This window comes from Piliocolobus tephrosceles, chromosome 1, assembly GCF_002776525.5.
Source record: "Piliocolobus tephrosceles isolate RC106 chromosome 1, ASM277652v3, whole genome shotgun sequence".
In the NCBI taxonomy this organism is placed as follows: Eukaryota; Metazoa; Chordata; class Mammalia; order Primates; family Cercopithecidae; genus Piliocolobus; species Piliocolobus tephrosceles.
The window spans coordinates 109,190,622-109,204,899 of NC_045434.1; the positions used below are offsets into that span (position 1 = coordinate 109,190,622).

Below are 14,278 nucleotides of genomic sequence, written 5' to 3' on the forward strand. Positions count from 1 at the left end.
TGCTTCAGCGTATGTGTGTGCACACGTGTGCTGATTGGGGGACCGGAAGGGGGTGGGAAGAAGAATGATGGGGTATGAGACCCAAGAGTTAATCTCTCCTCCTATATCTCAACCATGATCAGTAGTTCTATAATCCTTTAGCTTCTGTGGCCTGCTATGCTGGGATTTGCTCACCTTTATTTTGAAAATTGATCCCCCTATAACCAAAGGAGTTGTTGAGTTTGTTTCAGGTGAACCCAGCCTGTTTCTGAAGATCTGCATTGCTCTCAGGCCTTGAATGTCCCCAGCTGACAGGTCTCTCCAGTCCAGCATAAACAGCTCTGGCTGGAAAAGACCCTGAGAGAGAACTATGACCACCTTCCTTCATGGAAGGACTGCATCTACACCCCCAGCAACTCCGCTTTGCATTCCTGTGTCCCAGATTAGCACAGTCATTTGTCCAGGCAGTACAGCCTGACCTGGGACCTTCTTGTGCTGCTCTACATCCAGCCAGTCAAGAGTTCTGATCATTTTTACCACAAACATATTTCTCTTGTGTTCCCTCTTGTCCATTCCCAGTACCATTGCCCTAGTTGAAGCCCTCCTCATCTCTCTCCTGGAACACTGCAATAGCCTGCTAATTGGTCCCCCTGCTTCCCATCTGGTCCTCCTCAAATCCATCCTCCACATGGCCGGGCCAGAGTGGTTTTTTCAAACAAGATCTGACTGCATTATGCATCTGCCTGAAGCCCTTTGGTGGCACATCATGGCCTGCAGAATAGGGTCCAACTCCTAAGCTTGCCACACAAGACCTCCATAGGCTGCTTCCCCCACCTCGGTCCTGATGTGCCCTCCCTCTGGCTTCACACTCCAGGCACATGCTGTGATGTTTCATGCCCTGGTGTCTTTGCTCTGCCTGGTGGTCACATCATTCCCTCACTCATTTGGTAGATTGCTGCCTGCTTTCCAGGCTCCGCTCAGATGTCGTTTCCTCCAGATCATCTTCCCTGACAGCTCGGCTGGACCAAATGTCTCCTCCCTGTGCTTCCCGAGAGTCCACACACACCCCTATCACACATACTAGCTCTGCCACTACTGCAGCTGTGTGACGCATGCCTCCAGTTCTTCATCTGAAAATGGAATCATAGCTCTATCTCATTGGATCATTTTGGGAATTTGTGAATCTAGCTTCTAGTCACCTCTCAGGCTTCACTGACCCCAGATGAGGTTTTAGTAAGCGTAACCATCAGTGCAGAATGCAGATTCACTGTCTGTCTTTCTCTTTAAACATGAGCTGTACTCCAAGAACGCAAGGTCAGTATCTATCTTGCTCACCACCATACGCCCGGCACAGCAATTGCATATTCAACATTTGTGTGTAAATGAATGAATGAATTGTTTAAGAAGTTTTTATTGAACTAACATTAGTGAATAAAGACCTATTCGTTCAAATAAAACGTTTATTGAATGCCAGGTTGCCAGATTCCTGTTAACATGTAGGTTGGGCAAAGGAATACAGATAAGACAAAGCACGCTGACAGCAAAGCATGGCCAAAACAGCATCTTGAGTTGGGAGTTGCATTCAACTCAGTAGCACTTGAATAGAGTGAAATGAGGAGAAAAGGAATCTTCTAGAGAAAAACAGTAAGTCACTCCCTCTCCTGACCCTCATCACCATCCCACTGATACAAGCAGTGCTGTAATTCACTAAGAAGGCTGTTGTGTTTCCTTTTCTGTCCACGTCAGGAATCTGGAACAAAGAAGGAGCCTGCTAACATTGAACGTGTATTTGCAAAATGGACTCAGGCATTAGTTAAGAAGTCATTAGCTTACCACTTTGGAGATTCTAGCCTTTCTCAGTGGGAAAAGAGCCCCATGGAGCTATCAGGAAGGGTATTCACTCTCTCATCAACAAAGAATTTAGCATTTTCTAACTTCTTTAAGCTTGTGGCTGTTTTCATTTGTTGTTGTTGTTGTTTCACACCGAGGCTGGCTGTCTCCATTCTTTATGATTCTGGGCATGATTTAACACATACACTTAAAAAATGGAAGAACAGCTTCTTAAATTTGCAGTAAATGTATTGTTCAATAGATTTGATTTACTAGCTATGAGCCATGGAAAAGCCACCATGGCAATTTATTGTCATGTTGTCTCAGGCATTGGAGTCACTGCCTCTATCTGCTCCGATCCCATAAAAGTAATCCAATGAAGTGAAGACCCGCAGCACTTCTCGGCACCAGTTTGGATTGTGACTGCCACACCCTATTTTGTATATCAGACTCCCCTTTCAGATGATGGGATGATGGCAAGTAGGAGGGGGAGTGGGGCATGGCCCATGGATTTAGTAGCACTTGTTTCACAGTGGCTGGCTGGGGTCAAGGAGCATAGGTTTCTGGGCATTACAGCTTGTGAGAGATTTACAGGGCTCCACTTGCCTCCGGTGACTCTGCAGAGGAATTAAGTCGATAGGAAATGTGCGTGTGTGTGTGTGTGTGTGCACGCGCCTGTGTATGTGTTGAAAAGAGGGAGGGACTGAGACTCATGATTTAGATGGATTGGGAAGGGTCAGCCTCTTGAGAAAAACCTCCACAAAATAGTCTCTGCTTTTGATACCTGAACTGAAAACATCTGCTGTTCCCTAAACATGGCTGGGAAGTGTGGTACGTTCTATAGTGGGAAAGGGGGTGGGAGTGGGGAAGAAGTATTTCCAAGCTAAGCCCTACATGTAGGAGTTAGCTAAACAGACATGGGGAAGGATAGAGTCCCTGCAGAAGGAACAGCCTGAGCAAACACTCAGGGGTAAAAGCAAACCTGTGAGTTTAGAGAACTGCAGCACTTTCAACGTGGCAGGAACACCAGGTTCAAGGGGCCCAGGAGTAGGAAGTGGAAAAGCAGAAGTAATCAATGATTCAGTAACAACAGGAGACATGTTGAGATATGTTTACTCAATTCTGAGGGCAGTGAGAATCATAGGATTTCAACTAATGGGCAACATTGTTGGATATGTGTTTTGAAAAATCGCTCTGGCTGCTGTGTGAAATATCCCTAATCTAGGCTAGGAAGTGCAGCCCTGTCAGATGCCAGTCTCTTGGCATCTAATGCTCAGCATCTGCACAGTTGCTGGGGAGGGAATGATGTGCGGACCCTGCTCTCAGGACTGTCTGGAGAACAGGGTCAAACAGAGCTCCTTCTGTTTGAGGAAGTCATATCCAAATTATGTTACCAGTGAGTACAGGAGGGCCATAGGATGATTGCCTGAGAGTTAACTAGGAAAGGTAAGAAAAAAGATCCAAGGTTCAGGTCAGGGGAGAGGCTTTTATATCTATGATAATCTGATTGCTGGCTATGCTACCCTCCGCCCTCTCGTAAGCAGCATCCCTAGCTTCTTCCAGCTTTTCTGTGGGGGTCTGAGGAAGGGTGTATTGTGAATGAAGGTCTATCTAAGACAGCATTATCTAACAGAACTTTTCATGATGACAGAAATATTCTGTCTGCACATTTCCAACATGGTAGCCATTAGCTACATGAGACTACTAAATACTTGAAACGTGAGCCTGCAATTAAGAAACTGAATTTTTAACTTTATTTTAATTAATTTAAACTTTAATTTAAACAGCCCCATGTGGCTAGTGGCTATCATATTAGCACAAATCTAAGATGCGAGATCTCCTTGAAGACAGTCCTATCACATGCTGAGCATGTAGGTGATTCTTATAAGCAATTCTTATTTGTTGTGCCTGGAGGCAGTGTGGTTTAGGGGAAGACTTTGGACATTGGCATAGTCAGATTGAATTTAAATCCCATCTGTGACAGTGTATTGGTCAGGGTAGGCTTTACTACTTTAACACGTGTCACCCACAATTCAGCAGTTTCGCATAATAAAAATTTATTTATTTATTTATTTTGCGTATTTCACAGTTCACAGAATGTTGGGAGGGATCTCTACTTCACACAGTCACCCAGCGACCCAAGTTCCTTCGTTCTTGTGGCTCTGTCTCTTCTAAGCCCTTGAAATTTTTTCCACTCAGCTAGTGGATGGAGAAAGAACATGCTAAATTGCCCTAGATGTTTTTTATGGGACTGGCCTATATTACTTTGGCTAGAACTTAGTCAGATGGCCAAACCTAACTGCAAGAGAACCTGGGAAAGTAATCTAACTGTATCTACAGAAAAGAAGAACTGAATTTGATTAGCATTTAGTCAGTCTCTGCCACAAGTAACTACTAGCTGTGTGACCTTAGGTCTTAGTTTTCTTATCTGTAAAATGGAACCAACATGAGAACTAGTGAAAGCTAAATGAAGTAAAGTATGTGGAAAATGATGAATCCAGCAGGATTCATGACCATGACTCTTCTCTCAGTGTGGATCTCATCACAGCTATTGAGCATCATCTCTGCTGACAAAAAAAAAAAAAAAAAAAGGTTCACATAGTTGCACCTCTACCAGACATTTTATGGGTTCTTTTTTTTACCCAAGGAAAAGGACAAACTTTGGACAGCATTCAGCAAACCCTCAAGCTTGCCTAACCCAGGGACCACTCCTGGGCATGTATGCGGGTACTGGCCAAATGTTCTTAGCATCTCGGAGGGCGGAAAGAATGACTTCTTTTAGAGAGATGGATTTTGTTGGATATAACCAAGGTGCAATCACAGAAATATTTACAGATGAAATTATATTTGAAATTTGTTTCAAAATTATGGTAGGGGAGTGTGTGAGTAGGGTACGGATGAAAAATGATTGGCCATGAGTTGGTAACTTTCAAAGCTAAATGACATGTTCATGGGTGTATATTATACAATTATTTCACCTTTTGTATATGTTTGAAATTTTTCTTGATAACAAATTTAGTTATTTCCCTTTTTTCTTTCTTTACCTTGCAGTCTCAGCTCAAAGAACATAATAAAGAATTCTGTAAGAGCCATGAGGACTCATCTTTAATGAGGATTTTGCAGAGAAGTCCAGAAGTCTCTTATGATTTTGCAGTGTGGGGACAATAGCTGGACTGTCTTTCTTTACTTGTTGATTCACCAAAGCAATTAATGACTTTGTAGCTGAGTCTCCTGCAAACCCAGTGAGGCAAAAACACCCAACTCTAGCCTTGAGCTCTGAAGAAAAAAATGCACTTGAGTATAAGTATCATAGATGTGCAATGCCGGAAAGGCCTTGGTGCTCATGAGCTGCGTCTGTTTACTAAGAAGAGGTTGGTATATAAAATGAGTGCCCAAATTTCCCTATTACAACACTTTTGCAAAAGCTGGAGACTTGATTTTCCAGCTGCAGAATTCAAACACGGACCACCTTGCTTATAATGCATCAATAGTACCAGTTTTATGAATGGGCAGGACTCTGTGGAATTGGGAAGAGTCTCCTGGGACCACAAACTTTCCCCATTACTTTGATGAATGCTTGAAGTACCATCCACTCTATTTCACTGCCTTGGCTTAAGGCTCTGACCTACTAAAATGTGAATACTGTATCTCTGGATGAGATGGTCACTTACATATCAGTTCAAATAATTTTATCAGTTCTTGTTAATGAAGAGGAAATGGAGAGAAATGGGCTGAAGCTCAAGGCTACAGAAATGGGGTTGCACAGAATGGAGAGAGGAGCCCCTGGGGTGAGGGGAGTATCTAGGGACAGACTTCTCTGATTTCACACATTTACCAAGGTTCAGTAGAAACAGTAATTACATAGAAAGAACTCAGGTGATCTGTCTAAACTACACAATACTGCTTGTAAAGCTGTACCCAGGATTCAAAAAAACCTAGTTTCAGACACATGTAGACTCAGTGACAATATTAAAACAGCCAACATTTTTATTTTTTATTGTATATGAAACATGTGTATGCATTATCTAACTCAGTCCTCATGAACCTTATGAGTTGATGCGATCATTATAACCCTTTTTGCTAGGTGAGGGAACTGAGCATCAGAGAAAAAAAGTGGTTTGCCCAAATTCACACAGCTGGTGAATGACAGAGCCAAGACTTGAAACCAGGTCTATCCAGAGCCCATGTTCTCACCACTAAGCCTCCACTGTCTCAGATCAGTGATGTGCTTTCCATGCAAGTTTATACGTAAAGTTCAGCAGCCTTTGGTCTTGGCATCTTCCTGAGCCAAGCCATAGTTTGGCTAATACATTTTTGACAGGTCCCCATTTTGGCTTTTATGGTGAGCCATCAGCTTCAGGCAGTCAGGAACATTTTCAATGGACCATGCCCTGGCTGTGCCCAAGGAGGTGATATTCTGAGTATGTGATTGACATTCTGCCAGAAAGCAAAGAAAAGAGTTCTCTGAAAACCAATCGGGTTCAAGAAAAGAACACTGGCAAGGTCTCTGCAGGCAGCATCGACTGAGGGCTCACTTTGTAGATACGAAAAGCCTTTCCTTTCCTCCCCACTGGAGGAGGGGGGCTTTGGGGCTCTTTTCATCTAGGATCAGCTGAAAATCGAACACCCTCATTCTTTCCTTCTGTTCTCATGCTAGTGCTTAAGATCAATCACATAGGACATGGAGACCAACCAGTTGACAAATTAATTGCATATTCCCAGTTACATACAATCAAGGGAGCCACGTAAATTAAAGTTAAAATAAATTATTAATGCAAATGTATTGAACATCTGCAATGTGCCAAGCACTGAGCTAGGCTTCAGAAATGACTAAGATGACGGTCCTTGCCTTAAACAGCTTGAAGTCCAGAGAGGGATACCACCATGCAGAAAACAAGGCCATACAGGTCATAAGAACCATATTTGAGGTACGCAGGAAGGACTGAAAATCCAAAGTGGGGAATGATTAGTTCATCCTGGGATGTGGGGGAGGACTTTACCAATACTTATGTGACTTTTGTCTTGGGTATTTAATGTTTGAGGCTAAGTGGAAGTTTGCTAGGAAGACAAAGGAAATAGGAAGTGGTGAAAGGCATTTCTGGAAGAGGGTGCAGCATGTACAAAGGCATGAAGATATGAGATTTTGCAGGTAATGAAGAAAACATCTACATGCTAGAAAGATGTGAGTAAGTAGAAGAAGGTAAGGCTGGAAAGAAAGTGGGGGATATACCATGATAGGAACAGGGTTTTTTAGAGGAAACAATTGATTGCAGAAGGATTAAGGCTGCTGGTGAGATGAAGCATAGAGGTGCCTATGTACAAAGATGGAGATGCACGGTGGATCATTACTGGGGCCAGAAGAATGCAGAAAGAAATCATAAGCATCTGAATAAACTTGAAACCATGGGCTTGCATCAACTCTCCAGGGCAAAGGGCAGAGAGAGAAGCAAAGAAGGCCCAGGACAGAAACCTGGGAAACATCAGTACACAAGCAAAAGAAACCACCAGCAGAAAACAAGTCACTGCACCTAAGAGTTATATCCCCAGCCTCCACTCACCCTTCTCCAGATTTTCTAGCAAGAAACTAAACAAATGATTAGGATTTTTCCCCCAACTCCCAGTACCTGTCTCCCTGTCCCATATTTGCTTTCCTCCTTCTCTTACCTTCTATTTCTTCCCTTGCATCTCCCTCCAAGGGAGGTCTTGATCAGCAGAAAACCCTCCACCTGGACTTTGCCTCCCCCAGGAGCTGCCTTGGTTGGAGCAGCGGTCAGGCTGGCAGAAGGTCCACTGGAAGGGCTGACTTTCGGAAGCTCCACTGGAGCCCAGTAACTTGGATGGCTTCTCATTTGCCGTAACTGGTCTAAGTTTATTGATCAATGAGATGACCATCCAGGCTACTACTGGCCTCCAAAATGGACTTAGGGCTGCAGGAAGCAAGAGTTGTCCACCCTCAGAAAGGGATGAGAAGCATCTGAACTAGAAGTTGTGAGCATTCAGCCATTGGGGCCACCAATGTTGAACAGCGCCTCCTGGCCTGGAAGCTGGACAACCTGGGCTGATACCTGGCAGGCAAAGCCCTGGCCTTTTGAGACTGGGGCAAAGCTCCTCAGTATTTATGCCACCGCCTCCTACCCCACCTTGGGAAACTAGAGAAAGCCAAGCCACCCCCAAGCTTTGGAATTCCTCAGGCAGAAATCACCCTGAAGAAAAATAGGGTGCATCCCCACCCTGGACATACTGAGCCTCCACCCCTGTATTAGTCCAGATTTATTTGGCTCATGGTTTCTGCAGGCTGTACAAACGCAGCACTAGCATCTGCTTCTGGTGAGGTCCCAGGAAGCTTTTATTCATGGTGGGTGGGAAGGGGAAGCAGATGTGTCACATAGCAAGAGAGGGAACAAGAGAGAGAGGAGGGAGGTGCCAGACACATTACAACAACCAGCTCTCACGTGAACTAATAGAGCAGGAACTCACTCATTACCATGGGGAGGGCACCAAGACATACATGAGGGATATGCTCCCGTGACCCGAACACCTCCCACTAGGCCCACCTCCAACACTGGGGATTGCATTTTAACATGAGATTTGGAGGGAACAAATATTCAAACTATGTCAACCCCACACCTAACTTATGGAGGCCAAACACAGGAGAGGACAAGAGTGTCCTCTTAGGGAAGCCCCTCTATCTGACTGAGGAGGATACTCTACTTTCAGAAGCAGGGAAACCAAGGATCCTGGGATAGTGGCAAAAGGGAGAGGTCAGAGCTCCAATCTAGCTATGCAGCCTCACATCCTTCTGGAGTGTCCCTCTCCACCAGCTACCTTCAGGTTCTCTATCAATAAAATGATGGTAATATCTACAGTGCAGGATTATGGAAAATCTAGCAAGGAGCCCAACATACGGTGGCCTCTCAACTTACGGCTGATATGCTAAGCCGAGCATTTGCAATGTTGCTTTCATCCCTTGGACAGCCTCCTGTCCTTCAGAGCTCCTCTTCCTGCTAGCAACTTCCTGTGGGCCCATCTTCTTTCTTTACGTGCTCACGAACTGAGGTGAAATAAACTCTAATAGCAACTGAATAAAAGCTCACATGCCCAGCTATGGGAATAAGGGATAGAAGGCAATGGCAGTATGAAAGTGAGAGTATCCCAAACCCAAGGGGATCCTCAGGGAGAACAAGGTGCCACCCTCCTGAGTTTCTCGCTGGAGCTCACTTTCACAAAGCCTTGCTTTCAGTGGTTAAATAAGGGAGGCTGGGACCACATGGATAGGGAAGGCCCTGGGACTTACTCTTCAGCATAAAATTGGCTCCCTAGAAATGTTCCATGGGTTTCTGACATGGTCAAGCCCCTTCCTCATCTTTATCCCTAGACTCTTCCTCTATTCCTTCATCAGAAATCTCCCTTTTCTAGGACTTACAGAATCAGCTATCTCAGCAAGGTGAACTTGACTCCCTGTGGGCTGTGGCCTGGCATTTTTATTGTTACATGCATGGGTGGGTGAGTAACTATATGTGTCTCTGTGTACAATCCGGCAGTTCTATCTTCCTCCTCAGACAGATTTCTTTGCACCTCCTGCCTGCACCACTCCTACCTTGAACAACAACAACCAACAATTATATTGTACTTCCCATGTTCCAGGCACGATTCTAAGCACTTTGTCTGTGTTACTTCATTTAATCTTCACAACCCTATAAAGTAGACAGTATTATTTATTGCCATTTGAGAGAGGAAGAAATCATGGCACAGAGGGATTAAGTACCTTCCACATGATCACACAGCTAATTAACAGCAGAGGCAGGTTCAAACCCAGGCAGTCTCACCTCAAAGTGTGTGCTTTTTACTTCCAAGGTACCTAGCAGCCTAAATGTAGAAAGGCTGTAACCCTCAGAGGTACAGCCCATCCCCAAAATTCTTGCCCCAGCATGGGGCAGATTACTAAAATAGGACAGCTATATGCAGTGAGGGTGGGAGTGACCCTTAAGGACACCCTGAGGCATATGAGGCATAGCTTCAAAGAGAGACCCTGAACAGAGCAGCCCTGGGAAACAGCCACGCAGACACACCAGCCTGGCACGTCAGCAAAGAAGCAGCCGACTTTGAGCTGGGCTGCCTATTACCCTCACAGTCCACACGGTGACAAGCTTTGCAAATACCGGCCAGAGCCACAGGACTAAAGAAGAATCCTCATGTGTGCACAGCTTGGAAAGGACACACACACACAGAGAAAGAATAGTCATCCATAGGAGCACCATCTTTAAATAGAAAAGATAGCCTGAAATACACCCTGAGCTCGCGGATGCTCACACACACAGACACACACGGCCAGGGCCAGAGGAGTGACTGAACAAATGCCTCAGCTGTGCTGGTGGCAACGGGAGGAAATCTAGTGCCCTGGCAGCTCCTGACTTTCAGTTCCTATTTAAAATGTCTGAATTGGGAGCATCGACAAGCTCCCAAATTAGCTTTTTAAATAGAAGCTGAGAGTTAAAGGAAAAGCGGCCGTGTCATGGGGGAAAAGCAAGTGAAAATCCCGGCCAGGCTGGGACCAGAGGCAGAGGGGGAAGGTGAGAACAGGCAGTGCTGGAAAGATGCAATAGATGACTGGGGACTGGTAGGAGGGACAGCATCTCCTGGGTAGTAGGGCTACTCCAGCTGCCCGAGCCAAAAGGCCTTTCTCCCCATCGCTTGCTCTCATTTTGCAGATCACCTGGTTGTAGGAAGGGCTGGTAAACAAAACCCACACTGGCCTAGACTAGAAATCCCAGTCTTTCCTATTTTCCCTAGATGGTTAAGACAGAAAGGAGAGAATAGTCTACAGCTACCACACTTAAGCAATGAGTTACGAGCTTATGAGGAAAGAGGAGGCAGGTGTCTGGACCAGTGTCTAGTCTTCAAACGGAGCTTACGAGTCTCAGGAGGCCACAACTGTCCCGTTAGTTGACTTTCTGAGGAGAAATGATGTCCCCAACTGTCTCCTGAGGCCTCCAAACAGTGAGGAAGACTCAACCCCTGAGCTGCCCCCAAGATGCTAAACAACAGTGAGAATGTATAGGAGTTCAAACCTGGGCAGAAATAAAATATGGGTTTCACTTTCCCGACCTGAACATGGGATGGAGGACTGAAGGAAAGTGCCCCCGCCTCCTGAGTAGTGATCACCCAGGACCCGAGGCACTTTCTCCCCGGGGTCAGAAGAACTGAGGTGTGCAGTTGCCAGAAAATTAGCCCTTCCCCAGAGGGAAGGGAGGAGGGAGGTGGGAGCAGCGCCAGGGCCTTCCCTGAATTCTTCCCCTGTCTGCCAGGGAGTGGCAGTGTTGTTAATCATTATTACTGTATGCAAATCCCACACAGCTCCGGGACTCCAGGCAAATGCTAATGGGGCCCACGCCCACCTCCTGAAGGGCCAATTGTGTACCTTTTAAACTGACAGACTGAAGGGGGCTCCGGAAAAAGTGAGAGTGAGTGAATGAGATACTCCAAGGTGCCAGGGGCCCACAAGGGCCCAGACCACAATTACCGACTCCCACTCCTTCATCTGGAAGAGGGCTAGGGGTTCTCACAAGCCAGAAGCTCCGTTCCGGATTCAGGGAGGTCATTTTCCAGCCCTGGGTCTACAATTGTGCTAGGGTCTAGAACACCCTCGCAGTCTAGAACACCCCCGCGGTCACAACGCACTTTGCATTTCTCTGCCTCAGCACCCACCTCTCCACACCCAGAAATGTGATCTCTCAAGCCAAGCGTTCCCCGTCCCTGCTGGGGCACCGAGCTGCCTCGCTTCCGGAGCGCCAGGCCGAGATCGGGGGTTCCGGGCACCTAGGCTGGAGACACCGGGAAAGCCGGAGCCGCGGGTCCGCCCAGCGTCGGGGACTGCGCCCTTTGCGCGCCGCCGCCCTGAGGGTGGGAATCTGGGCCGGACACCTGGCCCTGTGGGCACATGCTGACCTTCCCACTCCCCATCCTGGGTCGATGAGGCACGGGGCAGTGGGGACCCATGGGCTTCAGGGAGGGACTGAGGAGCTGGGCGGGCTCCCGTTGGAAGGGGACCGGCTCTGGTGAGAGTTCACGCTTTCAAGTCCAGACTCTGGGTGTGGGTAGTGGGTAGACGTGGCGGAATGGGAGGGCGAATCTTGACCTTCCGATGGTGTCTTCGCCCTCCGAGAGGAGACCGACTCATACGTGGGGTTGGAGGCAGTGTCTCCCCTGGGCACCTCTTCAGCCTCTGCACTCGGAGCTGAAAGCCGGGGACCAGCCGCGAAGCTTGCGCGGTAGGGGGCCCCACCTTGCCGGGTGGCCGGGCTTGGTCTCAAGCAGGTGCTGCTGCCCTGTGGACAGTCAGCGAGAAATAGACACACAGCTAGGTGCACACACACCCCACGCGCGCACACGCCGGCGCTCCCTGCCACCTCTCCGTGGGTCCCCAGCCACACACGCCCCCGAACTTACGCTCACGCCGTACTCGCCGCTCCTCCCCACCCCCAAACCCAGCTCACCTTGCCACACTCACCCCCGTGCCCACCCTCGCTGGCACACGCGCTCACACCCGCGTCGGTACACTCCGCCACCTCCAGGCACACCCTAGGATTCCTCCACTCGCCCGGGGAGACGCACCAGGCTCTGCCTCGTTTCCCCACCCCCCGCTCACGCGCGCGCCCCTCTCCACACACAGACACACACACACAGACACACACACACGCACTCACACTCTTACACACCCTCGCGCGCGGAGTCACTCCCCCTCGCACGCCCTCGCCCTGGGCACCCTCCCGCGGCGAGACTCCGGGTCCTCCTCCTCTCTCCCTCCGCTGCCTGGCGGCTCGGCTCTCTCCGGCCCGGCCTGGGGCCGCTGGGCCCGCGGGGATCGGAAGAGAGCCGAGGGCGCAGCCTTGCCGCCTCCCCCGGACTCTCCTCTCCTCCCCGCCCCGCCTGCGCCGCGCCCCCACCACCTCCCCCCTCGGGAAAGGGACCTCGGGAGAGGCAGCCCGTGGCCGGCCGGGCTCCGCTCGGCGCGGCGCCGGCAGCGGCGGGGGCAGGGAGCGAGCGAGGGAACCCGCGAGCCCGCGAGCGGAGCGGCGAGGCGGGGAGGGGACGCGCTGCCGAGCCGGGGCTGGAGCGGCGGAGGCTGCGGCAGCGGCAGCGGCGGCGGCGGCAGTGGCGGCGAGGGAGGGAGGGCCCCACGGACGGACGGACGCACGAACCGACCGAGCGAGGGAGGCAGCGAGCGAGACTTCGCTGGCGAGGAGGAGCCGCGCGAGCGGCGGCGGCGGCTGCTGGGCGCTTCCCCGCGCTGCTGGGCGCTCGGCGCCTCCGCGGCCCCCGGCTCCCGGCTGCAGCTTCCTCGCGCGCGCGGGGCGCCGGGCGCGGGGCCCGGGCTGGCTTCGCAGAAGGTAAGAGGGACGCGACCGAGCCTTCTGGAGCCAGGAAGTGCGAGGAGCGCTGCTCCCACGCCTGTTGCTCCGGCTGCCCACGCGGCACCCTCCCACTCCCGCGCCCGGGTGGGTGGGCGCTGGGGCGCCGGAAGGATTGGGGGTGGGGCCCGTGCCGTGGGGGAGCAGGCAGCCGGCCCGGGGGCGTCGGTTCCCTCGGGCTATGGAGCCACCTCCGGGCAGCCAGGCGCTGGGGTTCGGGGGTGGGGTGTGAACCTCTGCCCTCTTTCCATTGGCCTGTCTTCCCTCGGCGGGTGCCAGAGACAGGTGGCGAAGGCTTGCTCCGTCCCCGCTCTTGGTGAGGGGAGAAGGAGAGAAATGGCTGAAAGTGGAAACCGGGAGCGGTTTGGGGCGCTTCGCAAAGTTCTCCAGCCCGGCGAGCCGGCGGTGTGTCTACCAGAGGCTGGGGGCCAGTCCGTCTGGTCCTGCCCGACGCCGCTTCCACCCCGCGAGCTCTGGGAAAGGTCTCTACGTGACGCCAAGGGCCGTCGAGGCCCCGGGGAGGGGGATCGAAAGACTCACTTTGCGAGGTGTTTACATTGGAGGTGGGGGACGGGAAGGGACTGGGCAAAGTTACCTGGACTCAACTAAATTCCTGCGCTTGCTTAGTGTCGACATTTGAATACGATCCAAGATGTTCTGCTTTTATCCTGGTCAGCCCTGATATGTCAGCAACAGGCTGAGGTTCCAGACCTGAAATCGCACAGCAAGAAAAAGGGTCCGTGTATTTCTTGAGAGAGAGCGTCTGAACTTTCTCGGGGTCCTAGGCACAATGCGATGTTTGTAAGACCAGGCATGCGTTGCTGTATTTTGCATGAATGTACGTGATGGTTAAATGTATGCCTTGTTTACCTTACTTCGAGGGAGCCTGTATGTTTACTGTCTGTAGAAAGGGCTCCTGGGTGTGCACGAATTCAATACAAAGCATGTGTACATTTCCCCATGTGGACCTGTTGGCACACAGGAAGGGAATTGATGTGTTTATTTTCTCCTTGTCTCTACTTGAATGCAACAAAATGCAAGTATACAAGGGAGCCTCCCCC

General features: G+C 49.8%; 1 protein-coding gene and 1 long non-coding RNA gene across 3 annotated transcripts in view; one reads left to right on the forward strand and one right to left on the reverse strand.

Moving 5' to 3' along the window:
• Positions 1 to 3,854: 3,854 nt before the first annotated feature.
• On the reverse strand, positions 3,855 to 12,166 carry LOC111555979. Its single transcript, XR_002735691.1, has 2 exons — positions 11,515 to 12,166; positions 3,855 to 6,246 (listed from the first exon to the last, which is right to left on the reverse strand). It is a non-coding gene; the product is annotated as an uncharacterized LOC111555979 (long non-coding RNA).
• Positions 12,167 to 13,545: 1,379 nt separating this feature from the next.
• The window catches only part of KCND3 (potassium voltage-gated channel subfamily D member 3), a 213,957-nt gene continuing 213,224 nt past the window's right edge, over positions 13,546 to 14,278 (forward strand). For both annotated transcript variants that reach the window (XM_023232604.1, XM_023232605.1), the window contains exon 1: positions 13,546 to 13,953. The gene's annotated coding sequence lies outside the window, so the exon portion shown is untranslated. The remainder of the gene's footprint in view (positions 13,954 to 14,278) is intronic.